Below are 14,295 nucleotides of genomic sequence, written 5' to 3'. Positions count from 1 at the left end.
TTTTTTTTTTTACTCAATTTAACAGTATAGCTGTCATACTATAAATGAAAGTTATATAAACATAACTCAAAAAACCAAACTTGCAATCCGTCTAAAAATGTCTGTAATATTGAATCTCTGTGAGTTATATCAAAAACAGGTATTTCGGCAAGGTTTACAAATACAAAAATTAAGTTTTACTCATAGTGGCAGTTATACTGTCACTATGAGTGAAACCTAATTCTCAATATGACAGTTATTTAAACATAACTCCTAAAACACAAATGCAAAATGACTAATACTGTCTAGAGAAATGTATATTTTTAAGTTTTACTGGAAAACAATATTTTGTAAGGTTTGTAAAGATACAAATTAGTTTTTTTTTACTCAATATGATGGTATAACTGTCATACTAAATATGAAAGTTATATAAACATAACGCCAAAACCAAACATACTTTATGTCTAAAAAAATACTGTAATATTGTATCTATGTGGGTTTTACCAGAATCAGGTATTTTGGTAAGGTTTACAAATACAAAAATAGGTTTTAATCATAATGACAGTATAACTGCCACCCTCAATATGACAGTTATTTAAACATAACACCTAAACCAAACATGATAAATGGCTAAAAATGCCTGGGGAAATTTATCTTTGTGAATTTAACTGGAAAAAAAATATTTTGTAAGGTTTGTAAAGACACAAGTTAGGTTTTTTTTTACTCATAATGACAGTATAACTGCCACCCTCAATATGAAAGTTATATAAACATAACACCAAAACCAAACTTGCATTATGTCTAAAAATGCCTGTAATATTAAATCTATGTGAGTTTGACCAGAATCAGGTATTTTGGTAAGGTTTTCAAATACAAAAAGTAGGTTTTACTCATAATGACAGTATAACTGACACATTCAAAATTACAGTTATTTAAACATGACTCCGAAACTAAACATGCTAAATGGCTAATACTGCCTGGAGAAAGGTATATTTGTGAGTTTAACTGGGAAAAAAAAATATTTTGTAAGGTTTGTAAAGACATGTTATTTTTTTTTACTCAATTAGACAGTATAACTGTCATACTAATTGTACAAGTTATATAAACATAACTCCAAAACCAAACATGCATTATTTCAAAAAATGCCAGTAATATTGTATCCATGTGAGTTTCACTAGAATCAGTTGTTTTTGTAAGGTTTGCAAATACAAAATATTGGTTTTACTCACTATGACAGTATACTGTCACATTCAATCTGACAGTTATTTAAAGATAACTCCTAAACCACACATGCAAAATGGCTAATAATAACTGGAGAAATGTATCTTTGTAAGTTTTACTGGAAAAAAAAATATTTTGTAGGGTTTGTAAAGACACAAGTTAGGTTTTTTTATTCAATATGTTTGTATAACTGTCATAATAAATGTAAAAGTTATATAAACAGAACTCCAAAATCAAACATGCAATCCGTCTAAAAATGCCTGTATTTTGAATCTATATGAGTTTTACTAGAATCAGGTATTTTCTTAAGGTTTACAAATACAAAAATTAGATTTTACTCACTATGACAGTATGTGATGTGAAGAAGTCAGTGCCTCACCAGCCATCAACTTCACCGCACGTCACTGCCAAAACCAAACACGCAATTCGTAAAAGAAATGGCTGTAATATTGAATATAAGTGAGTTTTACTAGAATCAGGTATTTTGGTAAGGTTTACAAATACAAAAATTAGGTTTTACTCATAATGACAGTATAACTGCCGAACTCAATATGACGGTTATGTAAACATAACTCCTAAACCACACATGCAAAATGGCTAATAATGCCTGGAGAAATGTATCTTTGTGAGTTTTACTGGAAGAAAATATTTTGTAAGGTTTGTAAAGACACAAATTTGTTTTTGTTTTTTTACTTAATATGACAGTATAACTGTCATACTAAATATGAAATTTATACAAACAAAACTCCAAAACCAAAATATTGGTTTTACTCACTATGACAGTATACTGTCACATTCAATCTGACAGTTATTTAAACATAACTCTTAAACCACACATGCTAAATGGCTAATAGTGCCTGGAGAAAGGTATCTTTGTGAGTTTAACTGGAAAAAAAAATATTTTGTAAGGTTTGTAAAGACATAAGTTATTTTTTTTTTACTCAATTAGACAGTATAACTGTCATACTAATTGGACAAGTTATATAAACATAACTCCAAAACCAAACATGCATTATGTCAAAAAATGCCAGTAATATTGTATCCATGTGAGTTTCACTAGAATCAGTTGTTTTTGTAAGGTTTGCAAATACAAAATATTGGTTTTACTCACTATGACAGTATACTGTCACATTCAATCTGACAGTTATTTAAAGATAACTCCTAAACCACACATGCAAAATGGCTAATAATAACTGGAGAAATGTATCTTTGTAAGTTTTACTGGAAAAAAAAATATTTTGTAAGGTTTGTAAAGACACAAGTTAGGTTTTTTTATTCAATATGTTTGTATAACTGTCATAATAAATGTAAAAGTTATATAAACAGAACTCCAAAATCAAACATGCAATCCGTCTAAAAATGCCTGTATTTTGAATCTATGTGAGTTTTACTAGAATCAGGTATTTTCTTAAGTTTTACAAATACAAAAATTAGATTTTACTCACTATGACAGTATGTGATGTGAAGAAGTCAGTGCCTCACCAGCCATCAACTTCACCGCACGTCACTGCCAAAACCAAACACGCAATTGGTAAAAAAAAAAAAATGGCTGTAATATTGAATATATGTGAGTTTTACTAGATTCAGGTATTTTGGTAAGGTTTACAAATACAAAAATTAGGTTTTACTCATAATGACAGTATAACTGCCGAACTCAATATGACGGTTATGTAAACATAACTCCTAAACCACACATGCAAAATGGCTAATAATGCCTGGAGAAATGTATCTTTGTGAGTTTTACTGGAAGAAAATATTTTGTAAGGTTTGTAAAGACACAAATTTGTTTTTGTTTTTTTACTTAATATGACAGTATAACTGTCATACTAAATATGAAATTTATACAAACAAAACTCCAAAACCAAAATATTGGTTTTACTCACTATGACAGTATACTGTCACATTCAATCTGACAGTTATTTAAACATAACTCTTAAACCACACATGCTAAATGGCTAATAGTGCCTGGAGAAATGTATCTTTGTGAGTTTAACTGGAAAAAAAAAAAATTTGTAAGGTTTGTAAAGACATAAGTTATTTTTTTTTTACTCAATTAGACAGTATAACTGTCATACTAATTGGACAAGTTATATAAACATAACTCCAAAACCAAACATGCATTATGTCAAAAAATGCCAGTAATATTGTATCCATGTGAGTTTCACTAGAATCAGTTGTTTTTGTAAGGTTTGCAAATACAAAATATTGGTTTTACTCACTATGACAGTATACTGTCACATTCAATCTGACAGTTATTTAAAGATAACTCCTAAACCACACATGCAAAATGGCTAATAATAACTGGAGAAATGTATCTTTGTAAGTTTTACTGGAAAAAAAAATATTTTGTAGGGTTTGTAAAGACACAAGTTAGGTTTTTTTATTCAATATGTTTGTATAACTGTCATAATAAATGTAAAAGTTATATAAACAGAACTCCAAAATCAAACATGCAATCCGTCTAAAAATGCCTGTATTTTGAATCTATATGAGTTTTACTAGAATCAGGTATTTTCTTAAGGTTTACAAATACAAAAATTAGATTTTACTCACTATGACAGTATGTGATGTGAAGAAGTCAGTGCCTCACCAGCCATCAACTTCACCGCACGTCACTGCCAAAACCAAACACGCAATTCGTAAAAGAAATGGCTGTAATATTGAATATAAGTGAGTTTTACTAGAATCAGGTATTTTGGTAAGGTTTACAAATACAAAAATTAGGTTTTACTCATAATGACAGTATAACTGCCGAACTCAATATGACGGTTATGTAAACATAACTCCTAAACCACACATGCAAAATGGCTAATAATGCCTGGAGAAATGTATCTTTGTGAGTTTTACTGGAAGAAAATATTTTGTAAGGTTTGTAAAGACACAAATTTGTTTTTGTTTTTTTACTTAATATGACAGTATAACTGTCATACTAAATATGAAATTTATACAAACAAAACTCCAAAACCAAAATATTGGTTTTACTCACTATGACAGTATACTGTCACATTCAATCTGACAGTTATTTAAACATAACTCTTAAACCACACATGCTAAATGGCTAATAGTGCCTGGATAAAGGTATCTTTGTGAGTTTAACTGGAAAAAAAAATATTTTGTAAGGTTTGTAAAGACATAAGTTATTTTTTTTTTACTCAATTAGACAGTACAACTGTCATACTAATTGGACAAGTTATATAAACATAACTCCAAAACCAAACATGCATTATGTCAAAAAATGCCAGTAATATTGTATCCATGTGAGTTTCACTAGAATCAGTTGTTTTTGTAAGGTTTGCAAATACAAAATATTGGTTTTACTCACTATGACAGTATACTGTCACATTCAATCTGACAGTTATTTAAAGATAACTCCTAAACCACACATGCAAAATGGCTAATAATAACTGGAGAAATGTATCTTTGTAAGTTTTACTGGAAAAAAAAATATTTTGTAAGGTTTGTAAAGACACAAGTTAGGTTTTTTTATTCAATATGTTTGTATAACTGTCATAATAAATGTAAAAGTTATATAAACAGAACTCCAAAATCAAACATGCAATCCGTCTAAAAATGCCTGTATTTTGAATCTATGTGAGTTTTACTAGAATCAGGTATTTTCTTAAGTTTTACAAATACAAAAATTAGATTTTACTCACTATGACAGTATGTGATGTGAAGAAGTCAGTGCCTCACCAGCCATCAACTTCACCGCACGTCACTGCCAAAACCAAACACGCAATTGGTAAAAAAAAAAAAATGGCTGTAATATTGAATATATGTGAGTTTTACTAGATTCAGGTATTTTGGTAAGGTTTACAAATACAAAAATTAGGTTTTACTCATAATGACAGTATAACTGCCGAACTCAATATGACGGTTATGTAAACATAACTCCTAAACCACACATGCAAAATGGCTAATAATGCCTGGAGAAATGTATCTTTGTGAGTTTTACTGGAAAAAAATATTTTGTAAGGTTTGTAAAGACACAAATTTGTTTGTTTTTTTTACTTAATATGACAGTATAACTGTCATACTAAATATGAAATTTATATAAACATAACTCCAAAACCAAAATATTGGTTTTACTCACTATGACAGTATACTGTCACATTCAATCTGACAGTTATTTAAACATAACTCCTAAACCACACATGCAAAATGGCTAATAATGCCTGGAGAAATGTATCTTTGTGAGTTTTACTGGAAGAAAAATATTTTGTAAGGTTTGTAAGGACACAAGTTAGTTTTATTTTACTTAATATGACAGCAGTATACTGTCATAGTGAGTAAAACCAATATTTTGGTTTTGAAAACCTTACAAAAACAACTGATTCTAATAAAACTCACATGGATACAATATTACAGGCATTTTTAGATATAATGCATGTTTGGTTTTGGAGTTATGTTTATATAACTTTTACATTTAGTATAACAGTTATACTGTCATATTGAGTAAAAAAAACTAACTTGTGTCTATACAAACCTTACACAATATTTTTTTTTCCAGGAAAACTCACAAAAATACATTTTTTCAGGCATTATTAGCCATTTAGCATGTTTGGTTTAGGAGTTTTCTTTAAATAACTGTCATTTTGAATGTGGCAGTTATACTGTCATTATGAGTAAAACCTATTTGTTGTATTTGTAAACCTTACCAAAATACCTGTTTCTAGTAAAACTCACATGGATTCAAAATTACAGGCATTTTTAGACATAAGGCATGTTTGGTTTTGGAGTTATGTTTATATAACTTTTATATTTAGTATGACAGTTATGAAATCAAATCAAATCAACTTTATTTATAAAGCACATTTAAAATTTACCACAGAGGTAGCCAAAGTGCTGTTATGCAATCATATTGAGTAAAACCAATATTTTGTATTTGCAAACCTTCCAAAAACAACTGATTCTAGTAAAACTCACATGGATACAATATTAAAGGCATTTTTAGACATAATGCATGTTTGGTGGAAGTCAATGTGGCAGTTATACTGTCTTTATGAGTAAAACCAAATTTTTGTATTTGTCAACCTTACCAAAATACCTGATTCTGGTGAAACTCACATAGATACAATATTGCAGGCACTTTTATACATAATGCATGTTTGGTTTTGGAGTTATGTTTATATAACTTTCATATTTAGTATGACAGTTATACCATCATATTAAATAAAAAAAACTAACTTGTGTCTTTATAAACCTTACAAATTATTTTTTTCCCAGTAAAACTCACAATGATACATTTCTCCAGGCATTATTAGCTATTTAACATGTTTGGTTTAGGAGTTATGTTTAAATAACTGTCATATCAAATGTTGCAGTTATACTGTCATTTTTTAAACCTTACCAAAATACCTGATTCTGATAAAACTCACATAGATTCAATATTACAGGCAGTTTAAGACAGATTGCAAGTTTGGTTTAGGAGTTTGGTTTTGGAATTATGTTTATATAACTTTCATATTTAGTATGACATCATATTGAGTAAAAAAACCTAACTTTTGTCTTTACAAACCTTACAAAAAAAAATTTCGAGTAAAAATCAAAAAGATACATTTCTCCAGGCATTATTAGCCATGTATCATGTTTGGTTTAGGAATTATGTTTAAATAACTGTCATGTTGAGTGTGGCAGTTATATATTGTCATTATGAGTAAAACCTATTTTTGTATTTGTAAACCTTACCAAAATACCTGATTCTGGTAAAACTCATATAGATACAATATCACAGGAATTTTTAGACATAAAACACGTTTGGTTTAGGAGTTATGTTTAAATAACTGTCAGATTGAATGTGACAGTATACTGTCATAGTGAGTAAAACCAATATTTTGTATTTACAAACCTTACAAAAACAACTGATTCTAGTTAAACTCACATGAATACAATATTACAGGCATCTTAGACATAATGCATGTTTGGTTTTGGAGTTATGTTTATATTTTTTTTACATTTAGTATGACAGTTATACTGTCATATTGAGTAAAAAAAAAAAAAACTTGTGTCTTTACAAACCCATCCATCCATCCATTTTCTACCGCTTATTTCCTTTGGGGTCGCGGGGGGCGCTGGAGCTTATCTCAGCTACAATCGGGCGGAAGGCGGGGTACACCCTGGACAAGTCGCTACCTCATCGCAGTCTTTACATACCTTACAAAATTATTTTTTTTCTGTAAAACTTAAAAAGATACATTTCTCAAGTCATTATTAACCATTTTGCACATGTGGTTTAGGAGTTATGTTTACATAACTGTCCTATTGAATGTGGCAGTTATACTGTCATTATGAGTAAAACCTAATTTTTGTTTTTGTAAACCTTACCAAAATACCTGATTCTAGTAAAACGAACATAGATTCATTGGTTTTGGAGTTATGTTTATATAACTTTCATATTTAGTATGACAGTTATATCATCATATTGAGTAGAAAAAACTAACTTGTGTCTTTATAAACCTTACAAATTCATTTGTTCCAGTAAAACTCACAAAGATACATTTCTCCAGGCATTATTAACCATTTTGCATGTGTGGTATAGGAGTTATGTTTACATAACTGTCATATTAAATGTGGCTGTTATACTGTCATTATGAGTAAAACCAATATTTTATATTTGCAAAACTTACAAAAACAACTGATTCAAGTAAAACTCACATTTATACAATATTACAGAAAATTGTAGACATAATGCATGTTTTGTTTTGGAGTTAAGTTTATATAACTTTTACATTTAGTATGACAGTTTTACTGTCATATTGAGTAAAAAAACTAACTTGTGTCTTTACAAACGTTACATTTTTTTTTCCCAGTAAAACTTACAAAGATACATTTTTCAAGGCATTATTAGCCATTTAGCATGTTTGGTTTAGGAGTTATGATTAAATAACTGTCATATTAAGTGTGGCATTTATGCTGTCATTATAAGTAAAACCTAATTTTTGTATTTGTAAACCTTACCAAAATACCTGATTCTAGTAAAACTCACATAGATTCAATATTACAGCCATTTTTATACGGATTGCATGTTTGGTTTTGGAGTTATTTTTATATAACTTTCATATTTAATATGGCAGTTATACCATCATATTGAGTAAAAAAAAAAAATAATTTGTGTCTTTACAAACATTACAAAATATTTTTTACCTGTAAGATTCACAAAGATAAATTTCTCCAGGCATTATTAGTCATTTTGCATGTGTGTTTTAGGAGTTATGTTTGAATAACTGTCGTATTGAATGTGGCAGTTATACTGTCATTATGAGTAAAACCTAATTTTTGTATTTGTAAACCTTACCAAAATACCTGATTCTGATACAACTCACATATATATTTATTATTACAGGCATTTTTAGACGGATTGCATGCTTGGTTTTCGGGTTTGGTTTTGGAGTTATATTTATATAACTTTTATATTTAGTATGACAGTTATACCGTCATATTGAGTAAAAAAAAAACGAACTTGTGTCTTTGCAAACCTTACCAAAGATCATTGTTTTGGTAAAACTAACAAAGATACATTTTTCCAGGTTTATTAGCCATTTTGCATGTGTCGTTTAAATAACTGTCAGATTGAATGTGACAGTATACTGTCACATTCAACACATATTTGCAAACCCTACAAAAACAACGGTTTCTAGTAAAACTCACTTGGATACAATATTACATGCATTTTTAGACATGTTTGGTTTTGGAGTTATGTTTATACAACTTTCAAATTTAGTATGACAGTTATACTGTCTTATTGAGTAAAAATAAAGTAACATGTGTCATTAAAAACCATACAAAATATTATTTTTCCCAGTAAAACTCACAAAGATACATTTCTCCATTTATTATTAGCCATTTTGCATGTGTGGTTTAGGAGTTATGTTTACATAATTGTCATATTGAGTGTGGCAGTTATACTGTCATTATGAGTAAAATCTAATTTTTGTATTTGTAAACCTTTTCAAAATACATGATTCTGGTAAAACTCACATTTAAACAATTTTACAGGCATTTTAATACATAATGCATGTTTGGTTTTAGGGTTATGTTTATACAACTTTCAAATTTTGTATGACAGTTATGCAATCATATTGAGTAAAAAAATAATAACTTGTGTCTTTACAAACCTTACAAAATATTCTTTTTCCCAGTAAAACTCAGAAAGATACATTTCTCCAGGCATTATTAGCTATTTTGCATGTGTGGTTTAGGAGTTATGTTTAAATAACTGTTATATCTAATGTTGCAGTTATACTGTCATTATGAGTATGCATTTTTAGACGGATTGCAAGTTTGGTTTTGGAGTTATGTTTATTTAACTTTCATATTTAGTATGACAGTTATATTGAGTAAAAAAAAAAGAGCTTGTGTTTTTACAAACCTTACAAAATGTTTTTTTTCCAGTAAAAGTCACAAAGATACATTTCTCCAGGTATTATTAACCATTTTGCATGTGTAGTTTAGGAGTTATGTTTACATAACTGTCATATTGAATGTGGCAGTTATACTGTCATTATGAGTAAAACTTAATTTTTGTTTTTGTAAACCTTACCAAAATACCCGATTCTAGTAAAACGAACATGGATTCATTGGTTTTGGAGTTATGTTTATATAACTTTAATTTTTAGTATGACAGTTATATCATCATATTGAGTAAAAAAAACTAACTTGTGTCTTTATAAACCTTACAAATTCGTTTTTTCCAGTAAAACTCACAAAGTTACATTCATCCAGGCATTATTAACCATTTTGCATGTGTGGTATAGGAGTTATGTTTACATAACTGTCATATTAAATGTGGCAGTTATACTGTCATTATGAGTAAAACCAAATTTGTGTATATGTAAACCTTACCAAAATACCTGATTCTGGTAAAACTCACATAGATACAATACTACAGGCATTTTTAGACATAATGCATGTTTGGTTTTGGAGTTATGTTTATATACATTTCTACAGGCATTATTAGCCAATTAGCATGTTTGGTTTAGGAGTTATGTTTAAATAACTGTTATTTTGAATATGGCAGTTATACTGTCATTATGAGTAAAACCCAATTTTTGTATTTGTAAACCTTACCAAAATACCTGATTCTGGTAAAACTCACATAGATTCAATATTACAGGCATTTTTAGACGTATTGCAAGTTTGGTTTTGGAGTTATGTTTATTTAACTTTCATATTTAGTATGACAGTTATACTGTCATATTAAGTAAAAAAAACTAACTTGTGTCTTAAAAAACCTTACAAAATATATTTTTTTTTTCAGGAAAACTCAAAAAAGATACATTTCTCCAGGCATTATTAGCCATTTTGCATTTGTGGTTTAGGAGTTACAGTATGTTTAAATAACTGTCAGATTGAATGTGACAGTATACTGTCATAGTGAGTAAAACCTAGATTTTGTATTTGTAAACCTTACCAAAATACCTGGTTCTGGTAAAAAATCACATTGATACAACAATACAGGCATTTTTAGACATAATGCACGTTTGGTTTTGGAGTTATGTTTATATAACTTTCATATTTAGTATGAAAGTTTTACCATCATATTGAGTGAAAAAAACTAATTTGTATCTTTACAAACCTTACAAAATATTGTTTTCCAGTAAAATTCACAATTATACCTTTCTCTCGGCATTATTAGATATTTTGCATTTGTTTTTTAGGAGTTATGTTTAATTAACTGTCATATTGAGTGTGGCATTTATACTGTCACTATGAGTAAAACCTAATTTTTGTATTTGTAAACCTTACCAAAATACCTGATTCTGATAAAACTCACATATATTCAATATTACAGGCATTTTTAGACGGATTGCATATTTGTTTTTGGTGTTGTGTTTATATAACTTTCATATATAGTATGACAGCTATACTGTTAAATTGTGTAAAAAAAACTAACTTGTGTCTTTACAAACCATACAAAACATGGTTTCAAGTAAAACTCACAAAGATACATTCCTCAAGGCATTATTAGCCATTTTGTCAGATAGATTGTGACAGTATACTGTCATTATGAGTAAAACTAATATTTTGTATTTGTAAACCTTACCAAAATACCTGATTCTGGTAAAACTCACATAGATACAATATTACAGGCATTTTTAGACATAATGCATGTTTGGTTTTGGAGTTATGTTTATAAAACTTTCATATTTAGTATGACAGTTATACCATCATATTAAAGAAAAAAACTAACTTGTGTCTTTATAAACCTTACAAATTATTTTTTTTCCAGTAAAACCCACAATGATACATTTCTCCAGGCATTATTAGCTGTTTATCATGTTTGGTTTAGGAGTTATGTTTAAATAACTGTCATATCAAATGTTGCAGTTATACTGTCAGTATGAGTAAAACCCAAGTTTTGTATTTTTAAACCTTACCAAAATACCTGATTCTGGAAAAACTCACATAAATTCAATATTACAGGCAGTTAAAGACAGATTGCAAGTTTGGTTTAGGAGTTTGGTTTTGTAATTATGTTTATATAACTTTCATATTTAGTATGACAGTTATACTATCATATTGAGTAAAAAAAACTAACTTTTGTCTTTACAAACCTTGCAAAATATTTTTTTTTCTAGTAAAAATCACAAAGATACATTTCTCCATGCATTATTAGCCATGTAGCATGTTTGGTTTAGGAGTTGTGTTTAAATAACTGTTATTTTAAATATGGCAGTTCTCCTGTCATTATGAGTAAAACCCAAATTTTGTATTTGTAAACCTTACCAAAATAACTGATTCTGGTAAAACTCACATAGATTCAATATTACAGGCATTTTTAGACGTATTGCAAGTTTGGTTTTGGAGTTATGTTTATTTAACTTTCATATTGAGTATGACAGTTATAATGTCATATTAAGTAAAAAAAACTAACTTGTGTCTTTAAAAACCTTACAAAATAATTTTTTTCCCCAGTAAAACTCACAAAGATTCATTTCTCCAGGCATTATTAGCCATTTAGCATATTTGGTTTAGTAGTTATGTTTAAATAACTGTTATTTTGAACATGGCAGTTATACTGTCATTATGAGTAGAACCCAATTTTTGTATTTGTAAACCTTACCAAAATACCTGATTCTGGTAAAACTTACATAGATTCAATATTACAGGCATTTTTAGACATAATGCATGTTTGGTTTTGGAGTTACCACACATGCAAAATGGCTAATAATAACTGGAGAAATGTATCTTTGTAAGTTTTACTGGAAAAAAATATTTTGTAAGGTTTGTAAAGACACAAATTAGGTTTATTTATTCAATATGTTTGTATAACTGTCATAATAAATGTAAAAGTTATATAAACATAACTCCAAAACCAAACATGCAATCCGTCTAAAAATGCCTGTATTTTGAATATATGTGAGTTTTACTAGAATCAGGTATTTTCTTAAGGTTTACAAATACAAAAATTAGGTTTTACTCAAAATGACAGTATGTGATGTGATGAAGTCAGTGCCTCACCAGCCATCAACCTCACCGCACAACACTGCCAAAACCAAACATGCAATTCGTAAAAAAATGGCTGTAATATTGAATATATGTGAGTTTTACTAGAATCAGGTATTTTGGTAAGGTTTACAAATACAAAAATTAGGTTTTACTCATAATGACAGTATAACTGCCGAACTCAATATGACAGTTATGTAAACATAACTCCTAAACCACACATGCAAAATGGCTGATAAAGCCTGGAGAAATGTATCTTTGTGAGTTTTACTGGAAAAAAAATATTTTGTAAGGTTTGTAAAGACACAAATTTGTTGTTTTGTTTTACTTAATATGAGAGTATAACTGTCATACTAAATATGAAATTTATATAAACATAACTCCAAAACCAAAATATTGGTTTTACTCACTATGACAGTATACTGTCACATTCAATCTGACAGTTATTTAAACATAATCCTAAACCACACATGCAAAATGGCTAATAATGCCTGGAGAAAAGTATCTTTGTGAGTTTTACTGGAAAAAAATATTTTGTAAGGTTTGTAAAGACACAAGTTAGTTTTATTTTACTTAATATGACAGCAGTATACTGTCATAGTGAGTAAAACCAATATTTTGTATTTGAAAACCTTTCAAAAACAACTGATTCTAGTAAAACTCACATGGATACAATATTACAGGCATTTTTAGATATAATGCATGTTTGGTTTTGGAGTTATGTTTATATAACTTTTACATTTAGTATGACAGTTATACTGTCGTATTGAGTAAAAAAAACTAACTTGTGTCAATACAAACCTTACACAATATTTTTTTTTCCAGGAAAACTCACAAAAACATTTTTTCAGGCATTATTAGCCATTTAGCATGTTTGGTTTAGGAGTTTTATTTAAATAACTGTTATTTTGAACGTGGCAGTTATACTGTCATTATGACTAAAACCTATTTGTTGTATTTGTAAACCTTACCAAAATACCTGTTTCTAGTAAAACTCACATGGATTCAAAATTACAGGCATTTTTAGATAAAAGGCATGTTTGGTTTTGGAGTTATGTTTATATAACTTTCATATTTAGTATGACAGTTATGTAATCATATTGAGTAAACCCAATATTTTGTATTTGCAAACCTTCCAAAAACAACCGATTCTAGTAAAACTCACATGGATACAATATTAAAAGCATTTTTAGACATAATGCATGTTTGGTCAATGTGGCAGTTATACTGTCATTATGAGTAAAACCTAATTTTTGTATTTGTCAACCTTACCAAAATACCTGATTCTGGTAAAACTCACATAGATACAATATTGCTGGCACTTTTAGACATAGTGCATGTTTGGTTTTGGAGTTATGTTTATATAACTTTCATATTTAGTATGACAGTTATACCATCATATTAAATTAAAAAAAACTAACTTGTGTCTTTATAAACCTTACAATCTATTTTTTTCCAGTAAAACTCACAATGATACATTTCTCCAGGCATTATTAGATATTTAACATGTTTTGTTTAGGAGTTATGTTTAAATAAATGTCATATCAAATGTTGCAGTTATACTGTCATTTTGAGTAAAACCCAAGTTTTGTATTTGTAAACCTTACCAAAATACCTGATTCTGGTAAAACTCACATAGATTCAATATTA

This window comes from Nerophis lumbriciformis, linkage group LG24, assembly GCF_033978685.3.
Source record: "Nerophis lumbriciformis linkage group LG24, RoL_Nlum_v2.1, whole genome shotgun sequence".
Lineage (NCBI taxonomy): Eukaryota > Metazoa > Chordata > Actinopteri > Syngnathiformes > Syngnathidae > Nerophis > Nerophis lumbriciformis.
The sequence above is the reverse complement of the archived record's forward strand: the minus strand, read 5'-3'. Positions refer to the sequence as shown.